The following is a 19,608-nucleotide window of genomic DNA, read 5'->3' as shown; positions in this document are numbered from 1 at the left end:
TGAGGCATGACTTTCTTCCTCAAGAATGTACTTTACTGAACCTCTGGTTCTCTCTCTTTTGCTGTCTGTGCTCCTTGAATCCGAATTTTTGGTGGCACCTGTGACGGAGTTAAGTTATATCCACAGATATTTGACTATTCACTTGCCTGCCTGACGGCGCTGAGTTGCCTGGGAACAGACTTGTTGACTGCCTGGGTTGCACACTGTTCTACTCTCCTGAGGAGGGGTCTTGCGTGTCCCAGCGAACACCCTGTGCCCTGGGCACCAGCTTCTTCTTAGACCTCACCTCTTACACATTCTCACACTCAGGAGATCCTGCTCCACCCTCGTGCAGGGCTGGCTCAGCTTACCTCCACCTGACGGACATCCCCTGAACAGAACGTGTCCCTGTTTTACCAGGAATACATTTTACACTAAGATGGAAATCTGGTGGCATACTACTGAAAAGGAAGAGAACCATTATTCTGAATGTTCCTGTGCTATGAAACACCTAATGCTCAGCAAGAAAACAGACTGGTCATGCTTTAATCCTCAGTGCTCAAGTCAGCCAATCACTTTGAGTATGAGCTTTTCCAGTTCTCCAAGTTTTTTGTAAGAAGTTGAGCTTCTCCTGTACTGGGCATGATTTTTAGAAACTCTTCTGAAAAATCAATGAGGGTTGGCAGAGCCAGGGTAGAACGGCTTCTAAGTATGGGTAGCTCCATAAAAACCATTGGTGACAATAGAGTAGTCTTTCAGCGACAGTTTATCATGCTGGAGCTGACTTGAGTCATACAACTGTTTTTCTGACTCTGTCCCCTAGATTCAGCTTTGCACCCCCCCTTTTTTTGGCAGAGTCTCACTCTGTTGCCCAGGTTATAGCTTTGCTCTTGAAGTTTAGCTTTCCGACGTCCTTGAAAGGGCCCTTGGGTGATGCCTGGGCCACATTGCTTAGCATGTGTCTGCTAAGCAATGCCCTGCACAACTTGAGGGTAGAGGTTGTAGAATAGATAGATGTGGATGTAAATGGAGCCACACTCAGCAACTGTTGCTAGCTACCTCTCCCCACTAAGTTTATTCTTCGTTCTTGTGCAAACCTGAGTTTGTCTAGTTTGTTTCACCACGTCCTCTCACCATAGTTCAATGGAGACTATACAGGTGAGAGGTTCTTGTGATTTTCAGTCCACATCTTCCATTTCCTCCCAACAGCTGGCAACACTGTCCACACCCCAGAAGAACGCTGACTTCCACTTTCACATGGAGCACATGGGCTCAGTGAGTCTTCCCAGCAGCTTTGATTTTCATTCTAATGATGTGAGCATTGAGGACTTCTCAAGAGGATATCTTGCAAACTTCAAATTGCTATTACCTTTTTGGGACTTTAAAGCAAGTTTCTTGTGCCCCTAGGCTTCCCGGAGGACACGTCCAAACACCAAATTTGCTTTGACTTAAAGAAAGTCGACATGTGCACATGCAGTAGAATGGTAAGGAGCAGTGAGGAATGAAGATGTAGCCGAGTGGCAAAGTCACTCCCACGCACTCGGATGTACAACACTATATAGTTTCTGTGTTTCCTGAAGCTGAGCTGATCTTCCTTGGACACTACCCTACTTGCCAATTAACACTATAGCAGTCTCCTCCAAGTTAAATGTTCTTATTTTAATTTAAATAGTTTATTTATTAGATGTTCAACCTTTTCCCAAGGCTGGTTTAAATGGTCCCTTTTAGAAATCTCCTCTTTAGATAAAGCTCATTCTCCCTCCCAAGGTGATTTTGGGGTGGTTCAGGAAGCTCCCCTATTATTTGGTAGAGAGGAAAAAAGGGATCATGTGAGATCCTCCAGATCCTTGCCAGTCTTTGCTGCAAAGTGGCTATCCTAGCCTGCTTCCTGTACTGGTAATCACTGTCTACCTGACCATGTTTTCTGATCTGAGGGCTGCTTCTGGCCTCTTCATTTGGACTGTGGGTTTCAACCATCTCATCAGTCTTTTGAGCACCTCCACGTCTCTGTACTCCATACTCTGGATCCCCAAGGCGCCATCTCTAGGGCAGTACGGACCTAGGACCATTGTTCAGGGCTCACGTGCTGGTTCCTTCTGCCTCCACTGTTGCCCCATTGCCTCGTACCAGGCCAGCAGTGACCAGTCACAGGACTTCTCCTTAAGGCTTGTAGCCTTCCACTAGAATCCCCAGACATGCGTGACAAGAAGTGCTTCACTAGCCTGCTGATATTCGCAGCCCCCACCCCCTCAGTCTATTTAACATGCCCGCCTTTCCAGGACGCAGGACTGGAGAGAAGAACTGGGGACCTAACTGGCTTCCCTTGACTCCCCTGCCCTCTGCCTTCTTCATCCAATCCCTCAGGCTGAAAGCAGCCAGCTTTCCATTCCTCCACATCCCATCCTAATGGCATATAGTAAATCTCTATGATCTATTCCACCAGGTATGGCTCTTGATATACTAATGGGAGCTAAAGGAATTTAGAAAATCCCTTTCCTTCTCAACAATGCCTGGCTTTGAAGACTATTTTCTTGCTTAAGAGGTCAAGAAAGTCAGCTTTGAGATTCAAACTGATCAATGGCCTCTTTGTTCTAGGCAGTATCCCTGGGGCCATAAGCCTCGTGCCTCAGCCTTGGAGGTGGAAGACGGCAGGGGAAGGTGATTTAAGAGGAAACTGAAAAGTTAGAAGTGTAATATTTGCAAAATATTATCCTTGTTACAGAAATATGGTTCTTAGCTTTCATGAAGCACCGTTAAACACTCCCCTTCTAGGAAATGTCCATTTATACAATTTTCCTGTTGGAAACATCTATAATTTTCGACTTCCTTCCGAAAACACTTTCCCCAGAGTCGTTTGTTCTTTGAAAGACTGTCTTTGAAGGATTTCATTCCACATCCTTTCTCTATTTTTCTGGCTAACAAACAACACTGAATCAGCAATATGTGTTATTTCTACCTATATGCTCTTTCTCTGCAACCAGAGACTGTCTCCTCATTTAACACCCTTCTCATTTGTGGGAGCTCTAAAGCCAGAAGGGCATTGTGCAGAACAGAATTACAATCCTTGTGGCTGGAAGAAAGTAGGATGGTTTGGTAGCGGCATGCTGGGCAGTTGCTGTGATCATTACTGAGAAAGAACTGCCAATTTGGTTTTCATTCGGGGAATAAACTCTAGTTCTCCGTTGCATGCCATCTCCACGGTAATGGCCATGACCCCAAAGAAAATGGACACAGCACGGAGAGGAGTACGTTTTCCTCATGCTTGTCAAAGCATGTCAATGTTCTCCCACGGAATGTGGTACTATTCTCCTAATGCAATTAAGCAGTGCCTTCTTTTTCCATGGAAATGCACTTACAAATGTCAGACTGGCTTGCGGTCACCGGTCTGGGAAGAACTTTTGTTATGGAACCTGAAACCTGGCCTGATTACACGTTTTGCACAAAACCCCAAAGTTCACATAAACTTTTCAACTGGTGAGTTTGGCCAGGGGTTCATCATGGATTCACTTGAGTTTTGGGGCAGAGGATTTTGACTCAGTGATGATACGCTATTGTTGAGTTTCTGATGTCTTCTTGTTACCGGAAAGGGGTCCCAATCCAGACCCCAAGAGAGGGCTCTTGGATCTTGCACAAGAAAGAATTCAAAGTGAATCCGTACAGAAGAGTGGAAGCAAGTTTATTCAGTATGATAATGAGTGGTTGACTAATAAAGGGAAGTAACAACAGCAAGAAAGGTTGTTTGTATTTCTTAGAATGCCATTGCCTTCTTTCTGTGTTCGAAGCAAATTCTAGTTCAAAGGAGGACAAAGCCTCGCAGGGCTCTCAGCACAGCCCCTTTCTCACCACCCCCAGTCTATCACTTAATTTGTAGACATAACACATTTACCTTTTACTCACTTTGAGTCTTTCCCATGCGTATGCTAAAATTCTCTGCCGTGGGGCAAATGCTCTATGTGAAGGGGATGGCAAGGGACAGCAGGTACTCGTACTGTGCCTGTCTCCTCTGCCCGCATGTGTGCTCCATGGTCCTAGCAGACTTCACTCACAAAACCCAAGTTCAAAGACATTATGTGACAGCAGCCCTGCCTCATAGGGGCCTGATTAGGGCCATTTACCCCTGTTAGGATGGGTTACTTCCTTTCTTGCCTATAGATTTCTTGTCTCCAGAAGCCTGAAGTAACTAGGAAGTGCTTGTAGCTTCAAGTTTAATGTGACTCTTGTTGGAAAGCAAGGTGTCAATAACTTCCAGCAACAGCCATCCAATTCTGAAGTCCTTATATTTCCTCAAAACCTCTTCAAAGTCTGAGATATGGAAATGCCAGCACATTCCCTTCCACCAGTATCCGATCTCAGTTCACCATTGGTGCGAGTGTTAACCATCATATTGCTCATAATACCCTAAATGACAAGGATCATATCTTGCAAACCACTATAATCTATCGCCTTGCCCAGGACCTGGGAAATAGGTGGTGCTGCCTCTTCCTTCTGTCATGTGTAGACATATAGAAGGTGTCATTTATGAGAAACAGGCCCTTATCAGACACTGAATCTGCTGCCACTTTGATCTTGGACCTGCCAGCATCTAGAACTGTGAACAACAAATTTCTGTTGTTTGTAAATTGCCCAGTCTAAGATATTTTGTTATAGCAGCACAAATAGACCAAGATAGTAAGTCTCTAGTGATAAGGTGATGAGGAAAACTGATATTGTCTCTGTGTACACAAAGCTTATAGCTTAGGAGGGGACAAAGACTTTAAGCAATAATTATGAACTGTGAGAAGGACCATGAAGACACATTACAGGGAACCCTGAGATTATACAAGAGCTCTGAACTAGTCTAGGGGAGTTAGGGTAGGTTTCCCCGGAGAGCAGTCTTAGGAATCTGAGGTTTTAAAAATTTTTATTTATTTATTTTAATTTTATTTTTTCATAAGCTATTGGGGTACAGATGATATTTGGTTACATGAGTAAGTTCTTTAGTGGTGATTTGTGAGATTTTGGTGCACCCATCACCCAGGGAATATACACTGCATCATATTTGTAGTCTCTTATCCCTTGCTCCCCTTCCACTCTTCCCCACAGGTCCCAAAGTCCATTGTATCATTCTTACGCCTTTCTATTCTTATAGCTTAGCTCCCACATATCAGTGAGAACATACGATGTTTGATTTTCCACTCCTGAGTTACTTCACTTAGATATTAATCTCCAGTCTCATCCAGGTCACTGCAAAAGAGATATATATGTATGTATATATCTTTTATACATACATACATATATATATATGTATGTATATATATGTATATATATATATATCTCAAAATATGTATATATGTATATATATATCTCAAAGATATACATATATATCTCATATACACATACACATATACATATAAAGATATACATATACACATATATATCTCAAAGATATATATGTATATATATATCTCAAAAGAGATATATATGTATGTATAAAAGAACTGAATTCTTTTATCAGTTTCAGGAGCTTTCTGGAAGAGTCCTTAGGGTTTTCCAGATAAATAATAATGTCATCAGCAAACAGCGACATTTTGACTTCCTCTTTACTGATTTCGATGCCCTTTATTTCTTTCTGTTGTCTGATTGCTCTGGTGAGGACCTCCAGTACTATGCTGAAGATGAGTGGTGAGAGTGGGTATCTTTGTCCTGTTCCAGTTCTTATATGAAATGATTTCAACTTTTCCCCATTCAGTATTATGTTGGCTGTGGGTTTGTCATAGATGGCTTTTATTACATTAAAGTATGTTCCTTGTATGCCGGTTTTGCTGAGAGTTTTAATCAAAAAGGGATGCTGAATTTTGTTGAATGCTTTTTCCGCGTCTATTGAGATGATCATGTGATTTTTGTTTTTAATTCTGTTTATGTGGTTTTGGTATTAGGGTGATATTGGCTTCATAGAATGAGTACAGAGTGTTCCTTCTTTCTGTATCTTGTGGAATAGTGTCAAAGAATGGGTACCAATTCTTCTTTGAAAGTCTGGTCAATTTCTGCTGTGAATCTGTCTGGTCCTGGATTTTTGTTGTTGTTGTTCTTGGTAATTTTTGAATTACAATTTCAATCTTGCTGTTTGTTATTGGTTTGTTCAGGATATCTAATTCTTTCTGATTTAAACTAAGAAGGTTATATTTTTTCCAGGAATTTATCCATCTCCTCTAGGTTTTCTAGTTTATGTGTGTAAAGGTGTTCATAGTAGCCTTGAATGATCTTTTGTATTTCAGTGGTGTCAGTTGTACTATCTATTGTTTCATTTCATAGTGAGGTTATTAGTATTTTCTCTCTTCTTAGTTAATCTTGCTAATAATGGTCTGTTAATTTTATTTATCTTTTCAAATAACCCACTTTTTGTTACATTTATCTTTTGTATTTTTTTTTGTTTGTTTATTTCAGTTTTGTTTAGTTCTGCTCTGATTTTGGTTATTTCCTGTCTTCTGCTAGGTTTGGGTTTGGTTTGTTCTCGTTTCTTTAGTTACTTAAGGTGTGACTTTAGTTTATCTGTTTGTGCTCTTTCAGACTTTTTGATGTAGGCATTTAGGGCTAAGAACTTTCCTTTTAGCACTGCCTTTGCTGTATCCCAGACGTTTTGATAGATTGTGTCATTATTGTTATTTATTAGTTCAAAACATTTTTAAATTTCCATCTTGATTTTGGTTTTGACCCAATGCTCTTTCAGGAGTAGATTATTTAATTTTCACATATTTGCATGGCTTTGAAGGTTACTTTTGGAATTGATTTCCAGTTTTAGTCCACTGTGGTCTGAGAGAGTGCTTGATATAATTTCAATTTTCTTAAATTTATTGAGGCTCACATTATGGCCTATCATATGGTCTATCTTGGAGAAACTTTCATGTGCTGTTGAATAGAATGTGTATTCTGCAGTTGTTGGATGAAATGTTCTGTATACATCTGTTAAGTCAATTTGTTCCAAGGTATAAAACTATACCCATTGTTTCTTTGTTGACTTTCTGTCTTGGTGACCTGTCTAATGTTGTCAGTGGAGTACTGAAGTCCCCTACTATTATTGTGTGCTGTCTATCTCATTTCTTAGGTTCATTAGTAGTTGTTTTATATATAAATTTGGGAGTTCCAGTGTTAGGTGCATATATGTTTAGGATTGTGATATTTTCCTGTTAGACAAGGTCTTTTACCATTATATACTGCCACTCTTTGTCTCTTTTAATCATTGTTGCTTTAAAGTTAGTTTTATCTAAGAATAGATACCCCTGCTTGCTTTTGGTGTCCATTTGCATGAATTGTCTTTTTCCACCCCTTTACTTTAAGTTTATGTGAGTCCTTTTGTGTTAGGTGAGTCTCCTGAAGGCAGCAGATACTTGGTTAGTGAGTTCTTGTCCATTCTGCAGTACTGTATCTTTTAAGTGGAGCATTTAGGCCATTTACATTCAATGTTAGTATTGAAATGTGAGGTACCATTGCATTCATTGCTCTTTGTTGCCTGTGTACTTTGGTATTTTTTTGCTTTTTGCTTTTGCTTTTTAGCTCGTATTTTTGTTTTATGGGGCCTATATGATTTATGCTTCAAAGGGATTTTGTTTTGATGTGTTTCCAGGACTTGTTTCAAGATTTAGAGCTCCTTTTAGCAGTTCTTATGGTGGTGGCTTGGTAATGGTGAATTCTCTCAGTATTTGTTTGTCTGAAAACGACTATATCTTTCCTACATATATGATGCTTAGTTTCCCTGGATTCAAAATTCTTGGCTGATAATTGTTTTGTTTGAGGAGGCCGAAGATAGGGCCCCAATCCCTTCTAGTTTATAGGGTTTCTGCTGAGAAATATGTTGTTAATCTGTTAGGTTTTCCTTTACATGTTACCTGGTGGTTCTGTCTCATAGCGCTTAAGATTCTGTCCTTTGTCTTAACTTTGGGTAACCTAATGACAATGTGCCTGAGTGAGGTTATTTTTGCAATGAATTTCCCAGGTGTTCTTTGTGCTTCTTGTATTTGTATGTCTAGGACTCTAGGTATGCTGAATAAATTTTCCTCAATTATTCCACCAAATATATTTTCCAAGCTTTTAGAATTCTCTTCTTCCTCAGGAACACCGATTATTCTTAGGTTTGGTCATTTAACATGATCCCAGACATCTTGGAGGCTTTGCTCTATTTTCTTATTCTTTTTTCTTTGTCTTTGTTGGATTGGGTTAAAGATCTTGTCTTTGAGCTCTGAATTTCTTGCTTCTACTTGTTCAATTCTATTGCTGAGACTTTCCAGAGCATTTCACATTTCTAAAAGTGTGTCCAGAGTTTCCTGAATTTTTGGTGGTTTTTCCTTTAAGCTATCTATTTCATTGACTATTTCTTCCTTCACTCCTTGTATCATTTTTTGGATTTCCTTGCATTGAGCTTCGGCTTTCTCTGGTCTCTCCCTGATTAGCTTAATAACTAACCTCCTGAATTCTTTTTCAGGTCAATCAGGAGTTTTTTCTCAGTGTTTGAATTCATTGCTGGTGAACTAGTGTGATTTTTTTGGGGGGTGTTGAAGAGTCTTGTTCTGTCATATTACCAGGGTTGGTTTTCTGGTTCCTTCTCATTTGGGTAGTCTCTGTCAGAGGAAATGTCTAGAGCTGAAGGCCTAGACAGGCCCTTTCAGATTCTTTTGTCCCACAGGGTGTTCCCTGATGTAGTGCTCCCCCCCTTTTCCTATGGATGTGGCTTCCTGTGAGCCGAACTGCAGAGATTGTTGTCTCTCTTCTGGGTCTAGCCACCCAGCAAATCTACTGGCTCTGGGCTGGTACTGGGGGGCCGTCTGCACAGAGTCCTGTGATGTGAACCATTTATGGGTCTCTCAGCCGTAGATACCAGCAACTGTTCTGGTGGAGGTGGTGGAGGGTGCAGTGGACTTCGTGAGGGTTCTTAGCTTTGGTGGTTTAGTGCTTTATTTTTGCACTGATTGGCCTCCTGCCAGGAGGTGGTGCTATCCAGAAAGCATCAGCTGTAGCAGTGTGGAGAAGGGACCACTCGTGGGCAGGGCCCTAAAACTCCCAAGATTATGTGTCCTTTGTCTTCTGCTACCAGGGTGGGTAGGGAAGGGTCATCGAATGGGGGCAGGGCTCAGTGTGTGTGAGTTCAGACTCTCCTTGGGCGAGTCTTGCTGCAGTTGCTGTGGGGGATGGGGTTGAGACTCCCAGGTCACTGGAGTTGTATACCTAGGATTTTGGCTGCCTCTGCTGAGTCATGCAAATTACCAGGGAAGTGGGGGAAAGCCAACTGTCACAGGCCTCACCCAGCTTCCACACAAACCAAAGGGCTGGTCTCACTCCCACTGTGCCCTGCCGACAGCCCTGAGTCTGTTTCCAGGCAGAGGGCAAGAAGGGCTTGAAAACTTGTCCAAGGCAATCTGCCTTCCAGCTGTGAAAGAAAAGGGCTTCAGTTCTTCCCTCGAGTTCTGGCCCGGAGGCTTCTTGCCCCATTCAAATTGTTACAAAATTCGGCTATAGAGTTCCTCTCCCTGTGGAGTTTCACCCTCTAGCTCCTCTGGTCACCCTCCTGATGGATCCCTGTGGTGCCAGGCAGGAATGGGCTGCTGGGGGACCCAGTGAGCTCCCAGGGCCTTTCTGCTGCTTCATCTACCCCTGTATTTCACTTGGCTCTCTAACTTGACTCAGCTCCAGGTAAAGTTGCAAATTTCTCTTGCAAACATGCCTTCAGCTTCACCAGTGGGGGTGTGTGTTTGGGAAAGGAGGGTCTCCCTTTCCCACTTCTGCAGTTGGGGCACTCACAGTATTTGAGGTATCTCCCAGGTCCTGCAGGAGCAGTCTGCTTCCTTCAGAGGGTCTGTGGGACCTCTTGGAATTGCTGGTTTGTTCTCGCAGTTGACCTGGAGCTAAAATTCACAATGCGAGCCTCCACATGCTGCTCTTTCTGGAGCTGCAATCTAGTCTTGCCTCCTGCCAGCCATGATCCCCTCAAACTTGAAGCTGAGATCTTAAAGGAGAAACAATGGCCAGCTAGGCAGTTTAATCCAGGGTTCTTTCCAGTTCTTAGGTTCTGTGAGAACTACTTGATCCTAAAACTATTAAAGGGAAATTAACATTTTATCTTAAGAATTAGGAATGACTGGACTAGGTTAGCAATGAGAAAATTCATTCCTTCTTCCTTCTTCGGGTCTGCTTGCTCTTGCTTGCTCTTTCCTGTGTCCCAGTGTGTGAGTGTGTGAATTTGGAAGGATCCCAGCATTGCTGGGAGAGTCCTGGGGTGATTAGGGGTAGAACAGTTCACCAAATCATTTTGGGTGATAGAGCCATTTACTTCTGTTTTCTGTCAGATCATAGCAAGAATCCCAGATAGGCAAATGCACTGTGGAAGCCAAAGTCTTTTCCACTCAGTGGCTTTCTGGTGACAGCCCCCAAAACTTTCTCAGGTTGTTTTAAGTGAGTGCCAAAAGCACTGCTGCATTACAGCACGACCCCCTGGCTAAGTGAGTGTATAGGCCACAGCTTGTACATCAGAGTCTAAAATAAGAATTGAAATACTCCTTCTGTCCTATCCATGTGCTTTTTAGGGGCATGAGAGGCTCACTGCTTCAGTCCCTTTGGACTGCTATAATCAAGTGCAATAGACTGGATAGCTTATAAACAACAGAATTTTATTTCTCAAAGTTCTGGGTCTATAAGTTTGAGATGAGGGTGCCAGCATGATTGGGTTCTGGTGAGAGCCCTCTTTTGGGTTGTAGACTGCTGACTTCTCATTTGATCCTCATATGGTGGAAGGAGAGTGAGAGAGTGCTCATGTCTCTCCTTGTAAGGGCACTACTCCCATTCATGAGGGCTCGACCTTCATGACCTAAGTATCTCCCAAAGGCGCCACCTCTTAACACCATCACATTGAGGATTTGAATTTTATCATATGAATTTTGGGGGACACAAACATTCAGACCATAACATACAGATTTTCTGAGGCCCTACTGTGTGCTGGGGGCTCCCATGGACTTTACCTTCTTCTGTCCTGCAAATCTATTTGTTTTTTTCAGATGAGGAAACATGTTCCTAGATATCTAGTTAGTCAAGGTCTCATATTGAGTTTGTGGCAAAGCTGGGTTTCAGATCCTAATCTGTAAAGCCCACCTTTCCGCTACCATCCTATGCGTGCATTGTCTATTCTGATCTTTGGACTATTAGAAAAGCTGATACCAAAGCATCCTTCAGTCTTCCTCATTCCACTATGGTCCCCGTTACACAGGCCAAAGCCCTTGAGAACACCCTTGATTTCTCTTTTTTCCCCATATCACGTGTTCAATCCATCATCAATAGATATAACAATAGCCATTTATGTATACATAAATATCATTTGCATAAATGGTATTTATGTATCCGTTATTATGTGCCCAAGTACTGTGTTAAGTGCTTTGCCTTTATTATCTCATTTAGTGCTCACAAAACCCTGCAAGACAGGTACTAAGCCCCATTTTTCAGATGAGGACATTAAGGTTCAGAGAGGTTTAATAACTTGCTCAAGCTCATATGGCTAGCATTTGGTAGATGAAAGATTTGAACTTAGGAAGTTTGTACCCAGGGCCTATGCTCGTAAATCATTACATTTTAAGTATGTGTAATTGACCCCAGCTCCAAAATCTGCCTTGAGTTTGTTTTACCCAACTCAATAGCTACTATATAGTGCAAACTACCTTTCCTTTATGCCTGGACTTGAGCAAGAGCCTTGTTAATAGTCTCTTTGCTTCCATTCTACATTTCCCCTGCAATTCTTTTTTCACAAAGAAGTCAGAGAGGGTTTTTGATAAACCAGATCCTGCCACTCCCCAGCAAGAGCCTTCCATAGACATCAGTATGACCTGTAAGGTTCTGGATCTGCCTTCCTCTCTGCTCTCACTCCATGCTGTCTCCCAGCATTCACTAGCTTCCAATTCCAGCCTCCTTTGATTTCTTGAATGCACCAATTTCTGCCACAGGGCCTTTGCACAAGCCAGTATGCTTTTGTGCCAAAGTTTTAGGTAGCTCAGTCTCTGCCTTTTTCTAGATCTTGGTTCATATCTCATCTCCATAAAAAAAGCTGTCCCTGAACACCCTGCCTGTGGTAGGCAATATTCTAAGGTGGCCTTTATGATCCCTGCCCACTGGTATAATGTCCTGATGCAGGTGGAAACTTACAATTCAAGGGGATAGAACCCCTGTCATGAGGTTCTTGACTTTGAGTTAGTGAAAATTTACTTGACTTTGAGTTAGTGAAAAGAAAGATTAACTTGAGTGGGCCTGACCCAATCGGGTGAGCTCTTAGATGAGAAAGAAGCAGTAATAGACATTCACCTCCTGCTCTTGGCAGCATGGCCTCCATGAGTCCTTCAGCTGCAAAGAAATAAATTCTGCCAGCAAGCCCACAAGTTTGGAAGAGAACCCCAAGCCTTGGATGAGACCCCAGCTCTGACTGATCCTGTGATTACAGCCTTGGGAGACCTAACCAGGGAACCCAGGTAACCCAGGCCTTGATTCCCGATTCATAGAGTAAGATAACAAATGTATCTTCTTTTCAGCCACTAAGTTTGTGGTCACTGATTATGCAACAATAGGAAATGAATACACGATCTAAAATACCTCCCCCGACAATTTTCTATCACTTTTTCCTGCATTATTTTTCTTTATAGCATTCTTTTGCTGTCTGAAAGCATATTGTGCAATTATTTACTTGTTTAGTCTGACTGTCCGACTATACCACAGTCACCATGAAGGTGGGGAGTTTGGCTTGTGTACTGTAGCTCTCAGCTTCTCAGGGCCCTGTCTGGCACACAGTTGGTACTCAATAAATACATGTAGAATAAACTCATAAATAAATGTTTACCTAATTTTAAAAATGGTTCTTACAGGTATACTTCAATTTTTAAAAACTTGGCATGCAGAATCTCAATGTATATATAAAAAAGAGATTACTACTGATTTTTATTTCCTAAAAGGACATTGAATATGAAACAACTTACCAAAAATTTTGCCCCAACTTTTTAGGAGCATATGTATTGCATAAGGCAGGCTAAACCTGGCTGCTGGGCAGCCTCATTACTGTTTCTTTTGACAAATACCAGTGTATTTTTCCATGAAACATATAGGAACAGGATAGGAGATAGGTAACCTTGACAGCACACACTTGTTGAAAGACATTTCAGTTAGGAAAGCAATTGAATGGATGGAATACATGATAAAAGTGCTGTCAATAAATATATTTGCCTTAAAAAAAATGATGGCAGTGCCCAGGACAATTTGATGGTTTGTTTAAAATTGTTATAACGGTGAAATGCTTTATGAACTAAAAATTCATCACCAAATGAAAAAGGAAAAAATAAACATACTAATATCCAATACTCTCACTTCTTTGTTCACTCGTAAAGATAGATGATACACTGAGATACATTTGGACTTGTTCTTCATTTTTCGAGGAAGGGAATTTTGACATTGAAACAGAAAGAGATGTTTGCAGGCTCTTTGAACGCGATGCTTCCGATTGCGGTGGAGCCGAAGTGAGCTCCCGTGCAGGCCTTCTGTTCCGTGCTTCCTGGTGTCACTGCTCGTGGATGGGGCGGAGGACTTACCGGTGGGAATCCTCGCACAGGCCGCTGAGTATGCCTCCTTTGCCTCCTGCAGTGCGCCAGAAGCAATGCTGGGGGAGCATGGGTTTGTTTTGAAATCCTGAGATGCTTCTCACACAGAGGGGAAGTTTAGAAAAGCACGAGTTCTGAGATCATGCAGTCACGTCTGGCTTCATGGGCTACATTGCCTTGCCCGTAGCCATACGATTTTTGTTTTTTCACACCTCCAGTAGAGAAAGAGTGGGGTCTGACTGTGAGAGCATCTCTGTAGTCCTGACAGTGAACGCTCATCCCGCTTTCACACACAAAATAAAATGACTTCTTTTTCCTTGAAGAAAACCTTTGATCAAAGAACTAAGTGTCCTGCAACCATGCCAGTAGGATGCGGAGTGTTGCTTTTCTTGAGCAAAACCTTTTCTTCCATATAGATGATGGCCCCAGTGAGTTTAATCTGCATGTCTCCTGGGACTTTGGGATCTGAAGGCAGGCCTGGGTCAGCTTGCGCCTGACCGACTGTCAGGGTTACCTCCGGAACGACGTACCTGTCCGGCTCCCCTAGCTCTCTTCGCTGGCTCTGCTTCGGTTCCGGTTCTCAGTAGCTCTCCCCTGACCACCACCAAGTTCTCTAACTGGTTTTCATACTTCCAGTCTTGTTAGTCACCCCTCCCATCTCCCCATTCAGCCTCCTCTGGGGCCCCTCCCGATCGGTTAGCCTCGCTGAACTTGTCGTCCTCAGAATGTTCTAGGTTGTTTCATGCCACGTGGTTGTTCCTCGTTCTGATTCCCCTTGCTCGTCTGGGACACTTTAAGTGAGCTCAGACTCTGCTTTGGAGGAAGTTCTTCTTCAGACTCAGCTCCTAATGAAGTTTCAGTTTAGTAGAACACTGACTCTGGGCTAGCGAGTTGAAACAGTGAAGGGAGGTAGGTAAACTGCCACCCCTGTCTTGTCCCCGGGTGCTCCGCAGGGAGCTTTCACAACACCGGCTGCACTTCACCCTCCTCATGTCTTCACCTCCCCGCCTTCCCTCTTAGGCTGTACCCTTCGTCAGGGTGAGGATAATCACTAATTCATCTTGATCTTTGTAATGCCTATACTTGAGAGTACTCAACAAGGTGGGTCGATGAATAATAATAATAACAAATTACAATATCAAACACTTACAGTGGGCTGACCCATGCGAGGCTTTGTCCTGAGTACTTTACCTCTAATAACTCACAAACCTATGAGGTAGGCGTTGTCATTATTGTCTTATTTTTCAGATAAGGAAACTGAGGCAAGAGAGTTAGTTTGCCCTAAGTCACATAGCTGACTGGCATGTGACTCCAGAGTCCCTTCTCTAAACCATCCAGGATTCAGTGATGAGGGAAAGAGGCAAAGGCAGGTAGGACAGGGTAAAGCCGGGAGGCATGAGCTCCATCTTCAGGCTCAGGTTTTCCTTCCGATCTGATGCTGACAGAGGCATCAAGCACCACAAAGCCTGGTACCAGGAAACCTGCTGGCTGCCCCGCCGTGATCAAGACCATCTGACTTTTCAAGGAAGGGACAATCTCTTACAGGGAGGAGTGGCGGGAGGTGTCCCTGGTCCCTGTTGCTTCCTCGTGGAGGTGTCCACTGTTACCACAGTTCTGGGGTTCACTGTGAAGATTTGTTCTCTATTGCCAACTGGAGGCTCTTTATTAGATTCTGTTAAAGAAGCTGTGACTGTCCAAAAAGTGGCATAACCAGTTCCTCAGAACAGCATGGGAGGAAGCATGGACACGTCATACTTCACAACCATGAAGCTGGCGGAATAAAGCTGGCTCTGGTTGGTCCATACTTTAAACCCAAGGCTTCTACTCAAGGTAAAAAATGCCTTTCCTTTGGAGTTACAGTGTTCACTGGGAGTGGAGCTTGCCTGTGGAGACTCCAACCACAGTGAACTCTGCTGGTGGCGCTGCAACAATGGAACCAGATCTGAGCCCAGCAGTGAACCTGGGGCCAGAAGAAACGGTCTAATGAGAAAAAGAGGGCAAGGAGTAAAAGGGAAACTCACAGATGACATACAAATGCCCAATAGTGAAAAGCCATACGCTTTATTCAAGAAATATATTTTAAAAAAAAGTTTTAAAAATCTGATCTATTGATAAAAATTAAAATGATAATTTTAATTGTCAGCAAAGATACTCTCGAACAGTACTGATGCAAGTGTAAATTGGTACAAATGATTAAAATTTTTTGAAAAAGTACCTTAGGTAGCTGTCCTATAAAAATGAGATGCAATGGTCAAAATGCACATGCGACAGTGTTTAATTAAAATTATATTTATAGCATCACAAAGATAGAAATGACATGAATATCGATCAATAGGGGAATGGTTAGTAAAGACAAGTTCTCTCTTCAATTAGAGCTATTTTCCCATGGAGGAAAAATAAATAAAACCTGTATGTTCTACCATGAAAAAACCTCAATGAGTGAAAAATACAATAGTCCGCTCTTAATAAGAAAGCAGCAACACACACATTTTTTGCATGGTGAAAAGTCTTGAGAAATAATGAACAAACTAATAAGAGGCGAAACCTGTGGTTTTATGTGTAAATGTGTGTGTGTTTGGCAATTATTACTGACTGCCTACCCAGGGCCCACTGCCTCATTCTTTTTTTTTTTTTTATTGCATTTTAGGTTTTGGGGTACATGTGAAGAACATGCAAGATTGTTGCATAGGTACACACATGGCAGTGTGGTTTGCTGCCTTCCTTCCCCTCACCTGTATCTGTTATTTCTCCCCATGCTATCTCTTCCCACCTCCCCACCCCCCCCCGGCTCTCCCCCATTTCCCCCCAGCGGACCCCAGTGTGTAGTGCTCCCCTCCCTGTGTCCATGTGTTCTCATTGTTCAACACCCACCTATGAGTGAGAACATGCAGTGTTTGATTTTCTGCTCTTGTGTCAGTTTGCTGAGAATGATGGTTTCCAGGTTCATCCATGTCCCTACAAAGGACACGAACTCATCGTTTTTGATGGCTGCATAATATTCCATGGTGTATATGTACCACATTTTCCCTATCCAGTCTATCATTGTTGGCCATTTGGGCTGGTTCCAGGTCTTTGCTATTGTAAACAGTGCTGCAATGAACATTCGTGCGCATGTGTCCTTATAGTAGAACGATTTATAATCCTTTGGATATATACCCAGTAATGGGATTGCTGGGTCAAATGGGATTTCTATTTTTAGGTCATTGAGGAATCGCCACACTGTCTTCTACAATGGTTGAATTAATTTACACTCCCACCAACAGTGTAAAAGTGTTCCTATTTCTCTACATCCTCTCCAGCATCTGTCTCCAGATTTTTTAATGATCACCATTCTAACTGGTGCGAGATGGTATCTCAATGTGGTTTTGATTTGCATTTCTCTAATGACCAGTGATGATGAGCATTTTTTCATATGTTTGTTGGCCTTCTGTATGTCTTCTTATTTTCTAACAGAGCCCTAATTTTACCCAGATATTAACCCCACAGGGAAAGAGATTGTAATCCTGGGGCAAATCCCGACGAGTCTACACCAATCCAAGTAGTCCCATTTCCTTTTTAGTGATTGGTTAGGAATGGGCATGTGACTTGGTCTTGGCCAATGAAAGGTGATGGGGATCTACTGATGGGTTTCTGGGAGAGGTTTCTCTGTCTTAAGAAGTGGAGTCGTGTCTTCTGCTGAGGTTGTCTTGTCTGAATGTGACATCTGGAATCACTAAGGCCATTTTGGAACCATGAAGAGAGCTAACCCAGGGACCAAGTCCATACATGGAGAATGTCGGAGAGGAAAGATAAAAGAAACCTGTGTTCTCATTGATGTGAGTTACTGAGTTAACCAACTCTGGAACCATGCTGCTTTGGGACTTCCTATTCCGTAAAATAATCAATGTCCTCCTGTCTACATCAACAGAAGCTGTGTGTGCTCTCTTCCATTAGCCAGAGGCCTCCCAACTGTTTTATACTAATGAGGGCTTGGGATTTCAGGAGCAGAATGACTTCCAATTCCTAATTTATTTGCATCTTAAAAGCTGATGAGATTGTCTATAAATTTTGTTTTCTCTTTGGTCATTTCTTATATTTTGCAAATAAAAAGTAAGTATGAAATTAAGTGTGGACAACAGACACGTCCCCTGTCTGCCCCCTACACAACAGGGCAGTGCATGTGGTTTACCCGGACTCTCAGTCAGACAAACCTGACCTCTCTTTTCTACCTTAAAGACTTTGCATAGAAATCTGAGAAGTCTTCCTAGCCATAAGAATCAAAGTAATGATACACATTACCTTCTAGATTGCAAGGAAGGTTAAATGTGTTCAAGGGTGAACTCTGGCTGGCTCCCTGATAAATATTATTCCTCCCCAAACCTCCAACTCTAATTTTTCTCAGAACTTCTGTGGCCCCAGAAATGAGGGATGAATGGTGATAATAAAGACATTGGGCTTGGTAAAGAATGAAAGCTCAGGTTTTAGTCCGACCAAAATGGCCCAGGCAATGAGTCAAAAAATACGTCCAATTTGAAACAGGAGTTTTTCCTAAGGGCATCAGATAATGTCCTGAGTGACTAAAACATGCCCCACATCCCTAGCAGTTGCACACAACTTCCTTGAGTTTCTTCAGGGATGAGGGAGGGCTGTATACGAGGGGGTGCCACACCTGGATGTGTCTGCCCCATCTTTAGGCTGCTGCATGCGTGCATAGGCGCTGGTTGTCTGCTTTTGCAACGTCCACTTAGATCACTTTCAGCTAAGCATGTGGCCTCCACCCACCTTCGAAATCAGTGCTTTGTACAAGTTCAGAGGCAGCAAGTCTTCCACAGCTCCTGGGGCCCTCTGCTCAGTGGGCTATAAAACACAATTGTGCTCAGCAACCCCCGGTCATCAGTAATAATGAGACGGCTTTGAAACTGCCACTATGAAACCCTAAACCAGGCACTGACCTGCATGCTGGGCCAAGGACTTGGGAAAGGTTGGCCAAGGTTCGCAAGCACTCGCTTGGGTTTGCAGAGAACTTTCTCAGCTTGGGTTTCTTCAGGGCTGAGTCTGTTTCGGCAGAGGCTGGTCTGGGTGGTATGTGAAAGGGCTGATTTACTGGGCTCGGGCAGAAAACAGGCAAAGCCTGGGGCTGTGAGTAGTTTTCACTTTGAGGTTTTGGGGGAAGTGATTGAAGCCTGAGTTTCACCTTCTGGAGGGAATTCTGGCCTCTCTCCCCAACCTCATTCCCATAAGGCTCATATATTTCTTTCACCCACCGCCCCAGCCTTCCAAGGTACAGGGTGTGAGTGAAGGGAGCTACCTCAAACAGATTGGCTTTTTAATAATTTGTACATGGAAACCTCAGAAGAAAATGGTTTTCTTTTTAATATGGTCTTTAAAGTCAGGCTTCTGATGGCACAGCTCAGTAACTCCAAAAGATATTATTTGGATCTCCCTTCTTCCTTTGAACAAAATATAACAAAGAATACCTGGGCTGCTCCTGCCAGTCAGAGCCAGGGAAGACCTTGTCTGCTGTTAGGACAGAGTGACAGAGGGCTTAGGATGGTCCCATGAGCAAACTCCCTAGAAAGGTGTCCATGGTGGTCTCCTTTATATCCTATCCCATGGGTTTTAAAAAACCCAATTTCAGGATAATTTCATAGCCAGGGTCTCAGCAGGAAGCAGATAATACATTACAACAGGGGGATTGAAAAGAGGTAAGAGAAGGGACTGTTTTCAGAGGTGTGGGCAGTGGTAAGTGAAGCCTAAAAGGTGCTGGAGAAGCACCCGGGCTGACCACAGCGGAGCAGCAGGAGGGCTGAAGGGGGGAGGGAGGAGCAGCAAGTGAACCTGGAGAGGTAGCGGTGGCTGAGGGAGGGCCACCTGAGGAGCGGGAGAAGAACCAGCCATGGTCACCCTGTGGCTTGGTGGGAGGAATTTGGGGCATAAACATTCCACTCCACTCTTCTCCCACCTTCTGGTCTGCTAGTGCCTCATTGTGACTGAACCTAATCAGAAGCCAGAGAGCAGTGGAGCACGTCTGAATACGGTCTAGAAAGTTCCCATTCCTTGG

The sequence above is a fragment of the Saimiri boliviensis genome, chromosome 2, assembly GCF_048565385.1.
Source record: "Saimiri boliviensis isolate mSaiBol1 chromosome 2, mSaiBol1.pri, whole genome shotgun sequence".
NCBI lineage: Eukaryota > Metazoa > Chordata > Mammalia > Primates > Cebidae > Saimiri > Saimiri boliviensis.
This window is presented reverse-complemented; position numbering follows the sequence as displayed.